The sequence below is a fragment of the Molothrus ater genome, chromosome Z (assembly GCF_012460135.2).
Source record: "Molothrus ater isolate BHLD 08-10-18 breed brown headed cowbird chromosome Z, BPBGC_Mater_1.1, whole genome shotgun sequence".
NCBI lineage: Eukaryota > Metazoa > Chordata > Aves > Passeriformes > Icteridae > Molothrus > Molothrus ater.
The window spans coordinates 64,347,962-64,365,949 of NC_050511.2; the positions used below are offsets into that span (position 1 = coordinate 64,347,962).

Here is a 17,988-nt window from a genome sequence, read left to right on the forward strand (position 1 = left end):
TCTTGGTAGCAATAGCACCTTTTGAGGTTTTTTTAAGCCTTAAGGGCTCAATGAGAGACTCAAAGTTTTGTTCAAGCCATCAGTGACTCAAGACTGGTAGTTTTTAAAAATTATTTTGCTTTTAAGCCTTTAAACAGCTCTTCTGCTAGAAGGTTTTGTTGATCAGTTGTTAAGCACAGTGGGTAATGGAAGTATTTCAGTGAGTGACAGGTGGAAATAGGTAACTAATTTTCAGGACTTCTCTCTCCCTCTGCATTAGTGTAGCAGAAGCAGTTCCTGCCCTGTTTTATCAGTTTGCTGTAAACAATGGGTGAACATTTGAGCAGTGACAGCTTGCAAACAGCTGCTCAGGTGCTGGGAGGATGTAGCTCTTAGGCTGAAAGTTGTGCAAAACTCTGCATTTAATGTACGCATGCTGTATCCATGTTTGATGAGTATGAGTTACCTCAGAGCTGGGATTTCAGTGGGAGGGAGAACGCAAATAATAATGGTGTAAAGTGGAGGTAGAGAAGGAAAGGAATGGAATGGTGTTAAAGGTAGTGGTTTTGTGAGCATCAGTTGTTTTGACAATGACAGAACATTGCAGGAATGTGAGGTGGTCTCTCTTTAAACCTTCCAGGCTGAGCAGAAGATGGGGTCCCCCCCAAATGTTCCTGGGGTGCATGAGCATAGATAAAGTCAATTACGATTATGTTTCGAGTTTTGTATCTAGGGAAATACTGATATTTCCAGTACTCATTACAAAGGATGTCCTTCACCAGTGACCAGAGCAATTGCTAGCCCCATTAAGGCTGCATGTGAAAAGTGCTTTCCTATTTCAGACAAAACATCTCAGAAAATGGAAAAACCAAATGTTTACTGACTCACTCGTTCTTATGTGTTGTAGCCCTACTATATTTGCTCAGAAGGATAATTTGACAATTTGAAAAGCTGGTTGCAATAAAACTGTTTGCCGAAATGGAAAGCATCAAATCAAAAAGCTTTTCCAGGGTGGACCAAGCTCAAACAATTTAGCAACTCATGCATATGTTAATACAGAATGTCATATCTCTAAACCAGCCCTATACTGCAGAGCTGTTATGTCAGGAATATGGTCATGCAGCTCCTTTATTGTGTGCCTACAGCACTTACAGCTCTGCTCTGCCACTGCACTCAGAACATGCTCTTGGTTTGACCTCCCATGCAAACAGGCAGGGAGTTTCCTTTGTTGATGTTCTAAACACAGTAATGCATGTCTTGTCTCAGGAACATCCTCTAAAAAGGTAACTGAGCTTTAAAAGTATGCTCCAGAGAAGGACACATTTCTTTTCCTCTCTCTTCCTGTCTGGGCATGCAGCTCATGGCACTGATCTGCTGACAATGCCCTGGTTCCTTGCAGGCACTGGAAGGTTTATAGCAGAAGATGGCTCATGTCTCATGTGAAGGGTGAAATATAACCCTATGCATATAGCCTAAGTTTTATGTACTGCATGGCATTAGGTGGATTAAGTGGGATGAAATTAGGCCGAATAGAAAAGTAATTGTGTTTTCCTCTGATTTCTGGTTTGCTCAGGTTAAGTTGTGATTAATGCAGGCACTCAAACTCTTTCCAGTGGTTGTGTTACTTTAAAAAAGCTAATTTTTTCAGAAATCTTCAATATGATGATAACGCTTGCAGCTCCCATCTTGGACATTGTTACAGACCTGAAAATGAAACAGGAACAAAACATGGCAAATAAAGTCTGTGTGTGTCCACTTTTCATGTTACATTGTAGACCTTTTGACATCAACTCTTCAGATGTGGAGAAGCTTTGCTGCAAGAGACTTTCACATCACCTTTCCACTTACTCTTGCTATGTTTTTTTCATAGAATTGATTAAATCTTTGGTCTCTTGAACTTAGTGGCGAAGCTTACTGATTCAGGGGGTCCAGTGTTTGACCCTATTTACAAGTGCTCCCCTCCCCTCAAACATAAAATCATAGATCATTAAAACTGAAAAAAGCCTCTAGAGTCTACCAATCCAATCTTTGATTGAACACAAGCATGTCTACCACAACCATGTTCTAAGCACCACATCTGCCTCTTTTTTGAACGCCTCCTGGGACAGTGATTTCACCACTTCCCTGCTCAGCCTGTTCCAGTGCTTGACCAGTGAAGAAAATTTTCCTACTATCTAATCTAAATCTCCCCTGGAACAACTTAAGTTTTATCTTACTTAACATGAAAAAGGCTAATGCCTAAAATAAATAATTAAACAAATGGACTATCTTGCCTTGATTTCAAATGTTTTCCAGGGAACATTTTCACAGTACAGTTCATTTAGAAGCACATATGCTGTGCATGCTGATAAACAGTGAACACCAATTTATCAAGGCATTTCTCCTCCAGCCAGATATGTTGGCTGTTTTTGAGTCAGCCCTCGGTGTAGGCTCACCTCTTTTTTTGCTGTCACCTTCCACTCTGCTTTGCTACTGTTGTCTCCTGTCCTCACAGTCTTACTGAAAGACAATCAACTCAAATTAGCTTCTCTGCACAAAAAAAAAAAAAAAAAAAAAAAAAAAAAAAAGAAAATAAAAAAAGACCTGCAGCTCCTGCAGCTTTCTGGAATGTGTGGCATCCCACTGAAGAGCTGCTAACCCCAAGTGACTTCTTCAGGAAGTTTCACTTCTTGGTGATCTGGCCAGAAAGCAAGTGCTGGGGATATAAATTGGGTTGACAGAAGTAGAAAGGGTGGGTACTGGGATGCATTTAGGTCAGGAGTCTGCCTGTCAGGGGATTAGGGAGAGGCTGTAGGTAAGTTTATTATCCTGCAGTTTGCTGCCACCCGCCGAGCACCTGGAGGCTGCTGCTGTCAGGTGGGATATTGAGTGTGATCCATGACTGCTCTGATGCTTTTATCCCAGTCCCAGTGCCAGTGGTTGGAAGCTCAGTTTATCTCCTGCTGAGGGGGCACAGATCAGGTGTCTGAGCTGCTTATATTTGCAGTGACTGCCTGCTTCATAAGCATCGCCCTGAGCAGGGTACCTGAGAAAATCAATCCTAATGTTGTCTTTTCAGAGCTTGAAGAAGCTCGAGGTGGGTTCTGCAGGAGATAGGTGTTGTCTAGATGTGGATGTGAAAGGAGAAACTGGATAAAAGAATTACAGTGGGAATGCAACAGAGAAGTTTGTCTGAGGAAGGGTGTTTTTATCATGGCTTAGACCATAGTACAGGCGGCTGTATTCCTCAAGAGTTCAGATAATATGAGGAAAATTAGCCTAGAAACAAAGAGCACTTAAAAACTTTAGTCTCATTTTGATACCCACTTATTATTATTGCAGTATAGCTGAGTTTGGTAATGAAATATGCCAATTATAGAAGTTTTCTTTCTCAAAACTGTAGGGGAAATATATTTTTGAGGTCAACTGCCTTGTCTTTTTTTTTTTTAATTAGAAGCTTTAGTCCTTTTTAGAATGTTTTTAAAAATAGGTTTTGAGGAAAGAACAATTATCATGGTCAAAATGAAAAATATTTTAAGAAAGCCAGCTTTATTATTCTTCTAATGCATGTGCATTTAAACCCAGCACATGAAACTGAAAGGCAGTTCCCCTCTGTGCATGATGAAATGGAAGAATTTGAAAATTTAGAAGAAAAATTGTTACCATGAGAAAGTATATGAAATTAGTTCATGTGCCATACAGTCTTTTCTTGTAGATTTTGTTTAACTTGGAGGTGTGTTCCTAAGTAGCAGGTTTCCTTTTCACCAAAAGGCTGTTAATAATTGACATGAGCTCTCTTCATATGAGCTCAGACTTCAAGTGGAATATTAACCAGTGTCGCTTAAATTGGATCTCCTCTTGAGGGCCTGAAGTCTTTAGATAAAATGTGGGAGAATATCTTGGTGCTCCAGTGTTTTTTATCATCTCTGCTATTCCCTGTGAGGATGTGTTTCCTTTTTTGATGGAAAATCTGCTCTCTGACCTGTGTGCAGCTGCCTCACCTGGACCAGCTGTGTGTGCTGCTCTCTGCTGCCAGTCCAGATCTCCCTTCTACACCCTCAGCTGCACACAAGCCCAGCTGGAGATGCCAGGCCAGGCTCTGCTGGCACTTGCAGCTCTGTCATCTCTGTGAAAGCATGTGAACTTAGCCCCGTGAGTTCTCTGATGGATTCCACTTGCCTGTGCCAAGGGATTCTTTTTGTCTCTGCTACAAACTCACCCTTGAAACCTCTCTCTGCACTTACCTTCTACCCTCTGACTTAGACTCTCTCTGGAAAAGCATCAAAGCTATCCTCTTGTCCCTCTCACTTCACAGTGTACATTTATTTGCATTGGCCTTCTTTTGCAGTGATACCAAAGCTAACATCTACATCACATCTCACTTGTGCTGCGAGACATTTCCATTTCACCACAGTCAAAGTGGAGTGGTCTGCAGGACTCAGGCAAAGCAATGTCTGAGCACCCTTTTCTTCCCTAAATGCAAAAGAGGGAATACTGCACCAGTGGTGATGTGTAGCTACCTCTCTGTGATGAGTAGCAGTTCTTCACCCTTGTCACCCCTAAAAATGTTTCATAGGAAATACTCCCACAGCCACCCAGAAGCTTAGAGGTGAAATTAGTTTTAGAAATGCAATCTTTCAAAGCAATCAGGTTTCTCAGTGAGGGTTTTAATTAATTTCAGTGAGCTTGATTAATCTTAACACACAGTAAAGATACAGACTAATATATAGGAGTGGATTTTACTGTAAGCCCCTTCTTCTTCTTGGTATTACTGTGCTCTGGTCCTCTGTGACCACTGATCCAAAGTATCTTGAGAGAAAAAGCCTCCTGTTTCACCTCAGCCTTGCCACCCTCATAGTCAAGAATGTCTTCTCAATATCTAAACATGTCCTCTTGCAGTTCAAAGCCATTGTCCCTTCTCCTGTCACTCCATGCCCTTCTCAGAAGTCCCTCTCCAGCTCTCTTCTAGCCCCTTTCAGTACAAGAAGGTTCTCTGATGTTCTAACCTTCTTTTGCCCAGGCTGAACAATCCCAATTCTCTCAGTCTTCCCTTCTTTTCTGGCCAACTTTCCTGTTTGAGACTGATGGCACCACAAGATGTTAGAGACCAACATTGCCTTATAATGCAGCTTACCTTGGATGGTATCAGACCTTTGAAGTTTAATCTATTTTGCTTGATTAACTTTAAAATATGTATTTTGTAATTTCTGGCAAGCTTTGTGATTGGCATTGCTTTACAAGCCTACAAGTAAAAAAAAGAGGGGGTTTGCTGCATCCCGGAAAGAAAATCATTGAAAGATGTAGCTAAGTTTGTACTTTGGCAAGGACTGACATTTTTCATTTAATAGGTAGAGGCCCAAAGCTCTGGCTTCATTGAAGCCCTGCCAGTTTAACTGGAAGAGAGTAGAGCCTAGAGAATACAAGAGCTGTACCTGACCATAACAAGAACAATAATTTCAGTTTGGTAATATTTTGGTAAGATGGAGTGAGAGGGTTTTCAAGGAAGGCTTATAGTGTAGGGTACATTAATTATTACCCTGTTATTTTTCTTGTCAGTTCCCAAGAAATGTCAGCTTGATTTAACAATTTTTTAGAAATATTTTATTTCTTGAACAACGTTGTTAATTTGGCTTATTATTTTAGAAGTTTCTGCATTGGCTGAGCAAGCCAGAGATACACAGTGTGATACTCATAAGTGAGTATGTTTATAATGAGCATTGTTTAGAAGTGTGCTTGTCAGAAATCCAGTGTTTTTCTAAAAGATGCTGTTCGATGTTCAGCTATTTTCTAGAGCCCACAGAGTGAAAGGAGTGGTTTACAGCAGAAGCACGGTTTATTGCTGGTTGGCATCTTTTAGAGACAGTTGGCAAGAGGTGAAAGAAAATCTTGATGTGGAATATGGGCATTAACATCAGATGAAGTCTTCTGCTGTACAAGATAAACAAGAAAAAACAAATGGAGAGGGAAGCAAGGGCTTTATCCAGTCAGATTTAGGGTGATTGAGCTTACACCACTGATTCACACAGGGCACTGGATGATAAGATGCTGTTTGGGACCTGATATTTGATGCACTGGCTGCTACACGTGTGTGGATACCAAAGAGTGGTGCTATGATCTCTGGCTCTCCTCAGTTTCAATACAGATTCCATTTGTGAGGTTCAATACCTGTTCTGCTGTCCTCTTTATTGATCTACCATCCCTTAGACTCCTCAGATGCTCTCAGCTGCTTTATTCTCTGGCCCAGCTGTTTAGTCTCACTTCCAGAGCTCTGCTACTGCAACTTACTTTACACTGAGAGGATTGAAGTGGCTTCCTTTTCCCACTAGGGCAGGATTTAATCTCAGATACACGTTCTGGATTATGTTTATTACAAAATATCTTACATTTTTACAGTTCATAGCATGTTATCTTAATTTCTTGATGTTTAGCACAGGTGAACTCCTGTTGGCTTCCATACATACACTCTAAGTCCTGACTGCATGGATTTATGAAAACCAAATATAAAAATATAATCAAGTAGCCATTTTACCTGCTGTTACTTCCTTTGACTTCCAGTATTTTTTCATCTATCTAAAACCTTACCTAAGAAAGTCTAAGACTATATTGCAAGAAAATTGAGGCATGTAAAAAGAGGAGGTTAAAGCTCTGGTGACTCACATAGTGTAGAAGTATCCTCAGCTGTGTTTCTTGTTCAACAAAGCTCTCTTGTTGTGTCAACAAAGTTGACACAAAGTTGTGTCAACAAAGATCTCTTTTACTGTACAGAGCCCAGTTAAGTAGCCAAATGCTTCTTGTAGTGCTTCCCTGTCCTCTCACTCATGCTTCACTAGGTTGAGGAGAAAGGATATCCCAGGCAATGGTGAGCTTTGTGTCTGGGGGGAGAAGAATAGAAATGGTGATGCAAATAATACCCATCAACTTCCAGAGCACAGGCTCAGCTGTAACTCAGCCTCTGACCTTTTTAAATTGGGGGTGTCCAAGTCCCTCACAGGCTTAGACCTCTGAGAAATGGTACCTTCTATCACTTCCTTAGTTTGCAAGCAGTTGTGAGTACACACAGAATGGAGTAAGTCTTCAGGACTACGAGGAAGATTCAGTTATTGTTTTTATCTGAGTAGACTTCTTAGCTGCCAGATTTTGCAGTTGTAGCCACTGCATTTTGCACTGGGAGCTGAAAGAGTTAGAACAGCTTTTTTTTTCCTCAGCTGTTTTTCCTTTGGCTTTTGCTTATTTCATAGTCCCTAAATGTTCTGTTATTGAGCATTGTCCCTGCAACTGTGAATTAGAGAAATTTACTTAATTGCACCTTCCTAATAGTAACCTCCAAACTCTGAAGCAGTAGCTTTAAAAACAAGCCAGACTGTTAAGAGTGTAGGGCATGTAAAACTGTGCAGCAGTTGGATCTCAGGTGGCAAAAGGTGAGGTTAAAAGTGTCATTGATCCCTGATGGATACATTTACAGCCTGGAAGCATGGGTTGGAAGTAGGATTTTCTCCTGTTTAATGATTTTTTGTGTCATATCAAATTGGGGTCCATCCCCTACACAAGATGCAGGTAAAATCTGTTTCTGCTGGCTGATTACCCAAGGACTTTGCCTTTTTTTTTTTTGGTGCTACTGCTCTGTCTTATTCTTCCTTCTTAATCCTCTGCATCTTGCCCCCACATATGCAAAACTCAATTGCTTTGTCATTAAAGTAAAAATGCTACAGGCAATACTTTTTAAAACAACTCCAGAGAGTATTTTGAACTATTCAGAAGTATGAAGTCAACCTTTCTGCTGTAATTTTTTTTTTTGAGAAATGGCTTTTTGGAAGAAAAATGTTTTGCTTTCCTTGGACAGCATTCTATTGTTTAAAAGGTGACCATCAAAACCAGTTTCCTGGAGCTGCTTTAATTTTTTTTTGGTGGTTCAGGGTTCTCAGCCAGGCTACATCCATGTAATACAGCAAGGTTTCAAGGAAAGGGTACAATGCTGCCTTGGAATGGCACATATACAGTGCTTCTTTATAACATTCTTTCACCTCCAGCCATTTCAGTCCAAGGAATTCCCAAGTTGGATGTGATTTCTGTGTACAGAAGAGAAAAACAAGCATGTATTTATGAGGCTTTAATTCTCTGGAGAGCCACATGAGCAGAGAGAGAGATGGAAATAGCTGAAGCAGATTTATCTATTAATTGGAGGTGACATCCATGAAAAATGTTTTGTGCTTTTTTTTTCCCATCCATGCTTTGCCTACCAATGTCTTCACAGCATTAATCACAGCTAAAAGGTTCTGCGGGAAACCTTTTCCACTAGGTTAAGGAATGCTAGTGTGGATATAGACTTAATGTTTTGTCCTTCTTTAGAGGGTTTGCTTGCTGGATAGAGGGAAGGAAGGCTGTCAGCAGAGGGTTTTAGCCCTGGAAAGGAAGCAAGCACCTCTGCTGAAAAGATGTTTATATTTTCTTGCTATTAAGGAGCTGTAAGTATGAGATAGGCAGCTGCTAATATTTCTAGTGGCAGAGGAGGCAGCTTGTAAATGGCCTGACACATGGGCAAAGGACCTGTCTGTGCTTTTAGCTGGGATCTAGGTCAAGAGGAGCAACCTTGTATGCAAATTCAGTGATGAGAGAGAAGCGTGGTTTTGTGTGGTGGCACAGCAGGACCAGCAGGACATCTCTGGTCTTGTGTCAAAGGGTATCGTGCTCCCCTGGTGCAGAGCAGGGAAGGGAAGGAAGGAGGACAGGACTGTCCGGAAGGGCAAGAAGATTTGAAAAGGATCATGAGGCTGCCTTTCTGGGTAAACCCTTCTTGGAAGCACTGATCTCTAATGGACTTGTTGGAGAAACAATGAGTTTGTGCGTATGAAAGTGATTTGGTTTTCTGGTGTTTTGTGTACCTATTACAATGCAGGTCTAACTGCTGTCCTCACCTTGCTCTGTCCCCTGTTTCACAATAGGACCTCTGATGGGACCTCCTTAAAAATAAATCCAAAATTATTTAGGGCCAGCCCACTTTACACACAAAGACCAAATCCTCAGAATAGACCACTGGTTATTCTGGTTTTATCTCTAGCTAATTTCTGGTTTGTGTTTGCAACAGCAACGAGGTGGCAAAAAAAAATCTATTCAAACATCAGCATGTCTAAAAGACTGCAAATCAGTCATGTTAAAACACATAAAATTATGAGAGCTGAAATCTGTTTAAAAAATCTGTTTGTTGCAGAGTCATGGCCATGTGGATGTGGAGAATCTTGCCTGTAGTCTTGGAGGCATTATTTATTGAATAGTGGCAAAGAATGCTTTGGGGTGCGTGTTACTATTCACAGCAGTGTCACTTGAGCAGGCACACAGAGTTTTGATGTCAAAGTTTTCTGAAACATCCAGGTTTGGCCTAATCCAGGCTAACCTTTCTCACAAAGCAACTGATGGTGCAGTTTATACAGATGCCAGTAAATGAAGAGTTTAAGCCTAATGCTGTGGAAAATGTTATACAGAGAAGTATTGTCACAATTGGGAACCATTGCCACTGCCATATTAGACTGGTTCTCAACCTTTCCGTAAAGGAAGACTGACCCAAGAACTGAGACATCATTGCAATGACTGGAAGGGAGAGATCTGAAATCCCTGAATCATAAATGTAATAAAACCAGCACAGTATTGTCAAAAGAAAAACATCTGAAAAAACATATCACTGCTAAGCAATAGCATAGAATATTGCAGTGTTTGGAGTATGGCATATGGAGGTTTTCATTATATATGTTCAAGAAGTTTTAACAAACTATTTGAACACATCCTTACTTTAAACTGTTTGACAGTCTGAACTTCAATGGTTGCATCAAAACCATGTGTTGTGGTTTTGTTTTTCTAACAGTGGTCTATTCTGGGGATTTGTTCTTCATGTGCAAATTGGGCTGGCCCCAAATAATTTTGGATTTGTTTGTGAGGAGGTCCCATCAGAGGTCCTATTGTGAAACAGGGGACATTTCTTAACGGCAGAGGTAATAAAACCAAGGACAGTGCAGGTACTTTTTGTTCAACTGGCTTTTCTTTGAGATTTAACAATGAGAGATACTTTATTTATATTAAATATTGCTGCATGTAGCTGAAAATGTGATTTGGTTTGAATGACGAGTTCTTCAGGTCAAACAAAACTCACTACTGCAGTTTATTCTTACTGTTGGGACTGGTCTAGGTGCTCCATTTGCTACTATTGCAAAGCATCTTGCCTTTAATACCAGACAGGCCTTTTTTGTGAATAAAATCAAAGTGTTAATGCATTCCCTGACTTTTCAGTTGAGGAGGTGAGGCCTGTTGCAATATGAATCCTGAACACGAAACCCCAAATCCCTTAAAGTCAATGAATGGGGTTAAAAGCAAAGTTTCCAGGGTCCTGTGGGTAGCACAGGGCATTACACGTTTGTGGATACAGGTCAGGCAAAGCAGCTGCCTTTTGGCTGGTTCTGCTTCTCCTGCAGAAGGGCAGCTCCTGTTCACACTGGCATCATTTACGTCAAATCCAACAGAGTTGGATTTGCAGTTGCCCAATGTCTCTTCTTTGACCACAGCTACCTAACTTTGTAGTTATCTGTTTTGCTGAGTATTGCTTGGACTTGGTGTGTTATGCAGCCAGCCCCAATGGAAGGAAAATCATCTGAGTGCCCATTTCTTGGAGTCACATCCCCCTTTTCTCCTTCTGCAGGAGTAGTGTGATTTCTTCCTTCTTGCTGAACTGAAAAGAACAAGGAGATTTCCTGGGACCAGCAGGTAGGGAATGGGAGAAGGGTCTGGGGCAGGTGCTGCATGGCAGTGCAGGGGGTGCTGGCAGCTGTCCTCTCCCTGCAAGCCCTGGCAGAGAGGAGAGCCATGAATCAGTGCCCACAACATCTAAGGCCAGGGAATAAGTAGATTGGGAATGCTGGTTCCTCCAGTCCTGCTGGGATTTAAGCTGGGCACACAGAGTTGTGTGATTTAGCAGACACAGGTATGCCAACGTGCCTAGCAAACAAGTCTTGTAACGGTCAGCTTGATTTTCTTCCTTCCTCTCTCCCCCTCTGCCACATCCTTTGTAATATCCACATAAATCTATGTCTGTCTGGGCTCAGTTTCAGGATCTCTGCTGGAGGGTGATCAGTGTCCATGTCTCTGCTGGGGGATGCTCAGGGCTGGTTGAGCCCACGGCCTGACAGCTTCCACCAGCTCCAAGCTGGATGGTGACTCCCTGTAGCCATCTGGAGCTGGTCATGACCAGCCCAGCCCCCAGCCATGCGCTGCCAAGGATGGAACAAGGATGGAACAAGGATGGAACAAGGATGGAACAAGGTGGAATTGCTGAAGGAGCAGAGGAGTGAGGGGAAAAGGGTGAGGAGCAGCAGGGGGAAGAGCACAAAACAGCCCCAGGATCAGGTCTTGTGGCAGTCCAGGACAGGTCTCCTGATGCACATTTCAGCCTGAAATAAGAGCCCAGGACCAGTGTAGAGAGGAGCCAGCATGTCCTGATCACTTCCAGCCCCTCTGAGGGGTGTGTGGGGAGGGAGGTGTTAACCCACCACAAAAGGAAGTGCCTTTCACTCTCTGAATTAACATCTCTTTCATTCCTAGGGGCTCTGTTTGGATACTTTAAATACCTGATTTCACTTTTTGTTTAGCACTAGGAAAACATTATCTCAGCCAAACAAAAAACTGCTGAATTGTTGTGCTGGTTCTTATTCTCTCCTCAGCTGCGTGAGGAAAGTCACTCATCTCAGGCTTGTCTGTGCTAATTTATATGAAACTCTTCTTCAAAATTGCTTAGGGATTCTGTAAATGCTGGGACTACAGAGGCAAAATAGATCTCCCAAACAGTTCTTGATCTCAGGCAGCAGATCCAAGATTACTTTGGTGGTGAAGCCATGCTCAGGCTGGCCATGTTGACCAGATGTATCCCCTTCAGTGAAACCAACCTTCCTTCCTTCCTTCCTTCCTTCCTTCCTTCCTTCCTTCCTTCCTTCCTTCCTTCCTTCCTTCCTTCCTTCCTTCCTTCCTTCCTTCCTTCCTTCCTTCCTTCCTTCCTTCCTTCCTTCCTTCCTTCCTTCCTTCCTTCCTTCCTTCCTTCCTTCCTTCCTTCCTTCCTTCCTTCCTTCCTTCCTTCCTTCCTTCCTTCCTTCCTTCCTTCCTTCCTTCCTTCCTTCCTTCCTTCCTTCCTTCCTTCCTTCCTTCCTTCCTTCCTTCCTTCCTTCCTTCCTTCCTTCCTTCCTTCCTTCCTTCCTTCCTTCCTTCCTTCCTTCCTTCCTTCCTTCCTTCCTTCCTTCCTTCCTTCCTTCCTTCCTTCCTTCCTTCCTTCCTTCCTTCCTTCCTTCCTTCCTTCCTTCCGCCACTTCCTTCCTTCCTTCCGCCACTTCCTTCCTTCCGCCACTTCCTTCCTTCCTTCCTTCCTTCCTTCTGCCACTTCCTTCCTTCCGCCACTTCCTTCCTTCCTTCCTTCCGCCACTTCCTTCCGCCACTTCCTTCCGCCACTTCCTTCCGCCACTTCCTTCCTTCCTTCCTTCCTTCCTTCCTTCCTTCCTTCCTTCCTTCCTTCCTTCCTTCCTTCCTTCCTTCCTTCCTTCCTTCCTTCCTTCCTTCCTTCCTTCCTTCCTTCCTTCCTTCCTTCTGCCACTTCCGCCACTTCCGCCACTTCCGCCACTTCCGCCACTTCTGCCACTTCCTTCTGCCACTTCCTTCTGCCACTTCCTTCCTTCCTTCCTTCCTTCCTTCCTTCCTTCCTTCCTTCCTTCCTTCCTTCCTTCCTTCCTTCCTTCCTTCCTTCCTTCCTTCCTTCCTTCCTTCCTTCCTTCCTTCCGCCACTTCCTTCCTTCCGCCACTTCCTTCCTTCCGCCACTTCCTTCCTTCCGCCACTTCCTTCCTTCCGCCACTTCCTTCCTTCCGCCACTTCCTTCCTTCCTTCCGCCACTTCCTTCCGCCACTTCCTTCCGCCACTTCCTTCCGCCACTTCCTTCCGCCACTTCCGCCACTTCCTTCCTTCCTTCCTTCCTTCCTTCCTTCCTTCCTTCCTTCCTTCCTTCCTTCCTTCCTTCCTTCCTTCCTTCCTTCCTTCCTTCCTTCCTTCCTTCCTTCCTTCCTTCCTTCCTTCCGCCACTTCCTTCCGCCACTTCCGCCACTTCCTTCCGCCACTTCCTTCCGCCACTTCCTTCCTTCCGCCACTTCCTTCCTTCCTTCCGCCACTTCCTTCCTTCCTTCCGCCACTTCCTTCCTTCCTTCCTTCCTTCCTTCCTTCCTTCCTTCCTTCCTTCCTTCCTTCCTTCCTTCCTTCCTTCCTTCCTTCCTTCCTTCCTTCCTTCCTTCCTTCCTTCCTTCCTTCCTTCCTTCCTTCCTTCCGCCACTTCCTTCCGCCACTTCCTTCCGCCACTTCCTTCCGCCACTTCCTTCCGCCACTTCCTTCCGCCACTTCCTTCCTTCCGCCACTTCCTTCCGCCACTTCCGCCACTTCTATCACTTCCCTCCCTCCCTCCCTCCCTCCCTCCCAACCACAAGAAGATTTTACCTTTTTATAACAAAAGGTTAGCCACAAAGCAAGCCCTGACATTTTAAAACACATACTGGCTCAGAGCAATTTATTTTTTTCCCCCTGGATCTGCTCTGCCCTCACATGTGCTGGAGACCTGCTGGGCACTGCCATGGTGGTGCAGGAGGCCTGTGAGAAGATCCTGGCTCGGGCAGTGGTGCATGCCTAAATGCAGGCTCTCCACATCCACCTGTGCTGCAGTGTGTCCTTTTGCAATGCCAATTACAGTGTTTCCAAGCTTGCAGGTGGAAGTTGCAGCAGTCTGTGGTCCTGGCAAGGGGTGGGAGTTTTCTGCAGGGACTGTCTGCGCAGTCACCTATAGGCCTGCTGTCATACTTTAGTTTGTAACCCTTTGAAATACCAAGCTTCAGCTTCCACAAATACAAACCTGCTAACAGCCTCCATCAAAAGTGTAAGTTTCCAGAAAAAGTATGAAGTTGCTTGACAGCTGATGACAGTAATATACTATTTCAGTCAGACGGTTCAAATGGTGCTGCTAAACATCACTGGGCAAAGCCCCTCAAAACACAGTGATCACAGAAATGTCACTGAAAAACAAAAAAGGGCACATCTACTGTAAATTGCAGTGATGATGTAAAGCAGTAGGACATTGCTGTCTTCTTAAGCTACTGAAAGATAATAACTTATTCTGGTCCCAGTCATAGCTCAGGTCTCTGATCCCTTTCATGTCATTACCCTGCTGAGCAAACAGTAAAGCAATTTCAAGTTTCAAAACTGATGCCCTGCTGGACTGGGGTAATGCCTTCTAAGATATAAGGTAGAGCATGCTTTAAGTGTGTCACTCTTTATTTCCAGACTTTGTTTGCCTCCAGATGTGAAGTTGGCCACCTGTCCCTATCCCTCTGTTGTTGAAAGAAAGCTTGGTTGCATGTGGACAGCCTTTTACAGCTGTTTGAGAAGATGAAATCAGAGTAGTATGCCAAACGTTTTTTTAGCTTTATAGTTACAGTTGGAGACCAGCACAACACATTAAAAGATCTCCTTTGTATTCACATTCAGCAATTTCAACAATGCTGTAGAGGAGTCAAGAATTTCTGTGAAATTACAGTAGGATGTCTTTTAAAACTGGCATGATTGATGAATGACAACAGGAAATATAGTCACAGTCAGCTGCCATTACAGTTAGAAAATCACTTGTGTAGTGATTTGCTGTTCTTGGGGTTTCTTCCTAATGGAAAGGAATAATGCATAAGGCCAGGTTAGAAACAAATGTTATGGTGTTTTCAAGGTAGTAAAAGACTGGTTTTATTTTGATAATTAATAGATACTCAACATGTTCTTCATTAGAATATTAGCCTTCCTCTTTCTTGCTTCATTGCAAAGCAAAGGAGCTGTTTCTGGCTTTGAGAAAGTTACAAGTGCATAAACATTGAATATAAAGCAAAGTATATGCAAAGCATTGTATATAAAGCAAAGCCATTGCATTCTGCCTTCAGTAGAGAAAAACCCCTCACACCTTTTCGAAATCCTCCATAAAAAGTCATTACACAGTCTAAGATCAGTCTCTCCTTGCAAAGAAAACTTGTTTTAAAATCTATTTTGTCTTTAATAATTTCTTTTTTCCTTTCAGTGAAGTTTAAAATGTACTGGAGATTGTTCTAAACTGAACCAAACAGAGCCTCAACCTTCAGTATATGGGCTAAGAGATCCAGGTATAACTCCCGTTATTTTTATAAGTTATTTATTTTCATTGATTTGTGAGTTATTCCTTGATTTTAGCAGGTGTTTTGCTAAAGAAAGTGATCTTGCTTTGTCTAGGTGTAGAGAGTTGCCTGATATTAATCTGCCTGTAAAAAGCCTGTAAATGTAAAAAGTCGTATCTAGTGTCAGAACTGACTGTCATTTGTTCAGTTTGGAGTTCAGATTCCATCCAAGGAAAAGGAAATGTCCCTTTATCTTCTGTGTTTTAGACAGGTGGAATCTTGACTTTTTGCTTTCCCTTAAAACAGGAGCATTTTTGTCTTGTTCAGGTTTGTCACATAAAGCATTCTTTAAGAGGGACAATCTTCTGAACTTAAAAATCTCTGTTAGAGGAGAGTCTCTTACAGGATCCATAGCTAGATGTGCAAGCTCTTTAGACAGCTAGGCCTTTTTTGTGTGACTTCCTGATTTTGTTATGAAAAAAAATCACCTTACTGTCTATCACTGAAGAGATTCAGAGCAAGTAGCATAGGGTTGCACTTGTGGTTTAAATATTTTTTTCAGACAAATAACTAGATGAGCTAAGATAGAGTGCAATTTTCAGCTGACAGTGGCCTGATGCTCTTTGTGTTTGGAGTTTCTGTAGTATGAATTAACAGTTCTGATCTTCTTTGTTGTGTCTGTATTAAGTTTGAGACTTCCTTTTGTCCCTAAGCTGGCCATATAATTTTCAGGAATGCTTATGTTGCTATACTTTAGCAATATCATAAAAAAGTCCTTGAGTACCAGTAGGAAGAAAAGAAAATGCTTTGTAGACCTCTCTGATGAAGAAATTCCATGTAATCAAGAAGAGGGAGGCTGGGTACTGGTACTGGTTAATGGTACTGGTCTGAATTAGAGGTTTCTGTCTTCCCTTTGGAAATGAAACAACTGGGAAACAGAACACATCTGCTTGCTCCCTCTCAGGACAGGCCATGGACAAGAAACCAAGGTCTGCTAAGGAATTAATCATTCATAACCGTGAGATTTGTCTTGACCTCTCTCTCCTCGATCCCAAAAGAGAATTTTGTATAGCTGTGTATGGTTTATTTAGTCTTTCAAGTTTCACTTTAGCAAGAAAAAAAATTCATAAAGGTTATGTCACCTTCAAGAATCTTATCCCACTGGTTTAGTTGGAAGGATATTCTGAAGCAATATCCATGGGTACAAATTCCTTTTGTTTAGTTTGAATCTTGTGACTGGTGTTTCCATGGGAATCACCTGACAGTCAGGCAGAATATGAGGGAGTGGATAAGTGGTGTCACGGAAGGAGGAAAAAAGTACAGCAGAAAAACTCTTGTGAGAAAGTAAAAAAACTTTTGCATTTTGAAAATGATAAATTTGACTTCATATTCTCTGTGGACTTTGTCGGGCAAGCAAATGCTGCCAACCGTGGCATCTGCTGCAGGTCTGAGGATGTGGCTCTTGTGGCCAGGCACTGAATCCTTCCCTTTTATCATGTGTGGATTAGGTGCCTGGTGCTTTTTAATTCTATTTTTTAATTATTATTAATAAGGTAGAATGTTGGGTATTGAGAATGCTTCTTTTAGACGGGAATACAGTAGTTTAGACAATGCCAGAAGTGAAGCATATTTCCAAAGCAAAAACACAGCAGAAGACAGAGATCTGGTAAGTACAGATTCTTTTTAAGCTGCACAGATGGCCCAGCCTCACAGCAGCAGGAGGATGGGAACAGTCCTGTGTTTCCTTTGGGTGTAAACAATGATGACAGCCTTCTCCAGTCCTTACAGCAGGCTGAGGGGCAGGCCTGGAGGGGAACCCACTGCAAGCTGAGAGGTGTAAGGAGTGCAGACAGTGCCACGTGAACACTTGCACAGTGCAAGAAGAATGAGCAGCTTTCTTATTGACCATCCTGGTTAATGGACGTAATAGAATGAGGAATTTCAGGATTTCCAGAAATGTACAAGGCAGAAATAGCAAGCAAATCTGTAAGACTTCTGATTTGTCAGTCATCTAGCCATTGTCTGAGAAATTTAGTGTGCTGTACACTGTAGTCTCTTCATAATGAATATGATGTGGGCACTGTGCCAGGATGTAATTATTCAATGTGATGAAGCAAAATCCTATCTATTTATCCTGTTTATGCATCTAAACTCGTGCTTTAATTTTATTTTCCCTCATGCCAAATGAAATTTGATGTGTTCTACTTGAATATAATACTACAGTTTGTGGGATTAAATTGTACAAAAACATTTGCATATGATAAGCGTATTGCAGACTGTCTTTGAAATTCCTTAATGGGAAAAAAAAAAGAAAATTGGAAGTTCTCTTATTACTAATGGAGCTGTGTAGATAGAAAAACTGAATTTCATACCAGTGAACTAACAGGTGGACTAATAATGCCATAATCTGAAACAGGACAGGCTGGAATATATTGATTAGAAATCAGCAATTTCACTCTGTCAGTACAATAGCTTAAGGGCAAAGTGATTTGGTTTTGCTTTTATCTAGAATAGGGCTTTACATTCTTTATCAATTAGAGCATTGTTTCTTTTTCACAATGCAGAAAATTGCTGACTTTTGAAAATGAACCTGCACAGAGCACAATCTGTGTGCATTTGTGTGAAGCTGCATTCTCTAGTTTCTGTACTGCATTTATGGGTCACAGTTAATCTGAATTTTTTTGTCTAGTTTCAAAGTAACTATTACTGTTAGCACACAGTGTCCATATCTGCCAGATGCTTTGTAGGGACTAGTTTTCCTTTAGTTGATAAATAATATAGCAACATAACTTTCATGGAGTATGAAGGAACTGAGTTTTGTTCAAATACATGGGAAGGCATTTA

General features: G+C 42.2%; 1 protein-coding gene across 2 annotated transcripts in view; it reads left to right on the top strand.

Annotated features, from left to right (window-relative positions):
- Positions 1-17,988, top strand: part of PLPPR1 (phospholipid phosphatase related 1) — a 120,358-nt gene that overhangs the window by 11,491 nt on the left and 90,879 nt on the right. The window contains exon 2 of one of the 2 annotated variants that reach the window (XM_036403377.2): positions 15,072-15,153. The exons of the other annotated variant lie outside the window; for it this stretch is intronic. The gene's annotated coding sequence lies outside the window, so the exon portion shown is untranslated. The remainder of the gene's footprint in view (positions 1-15,071; positions 15,154-17,988) is intronic. 2 annotated transcript variants of the gene reach the window in all.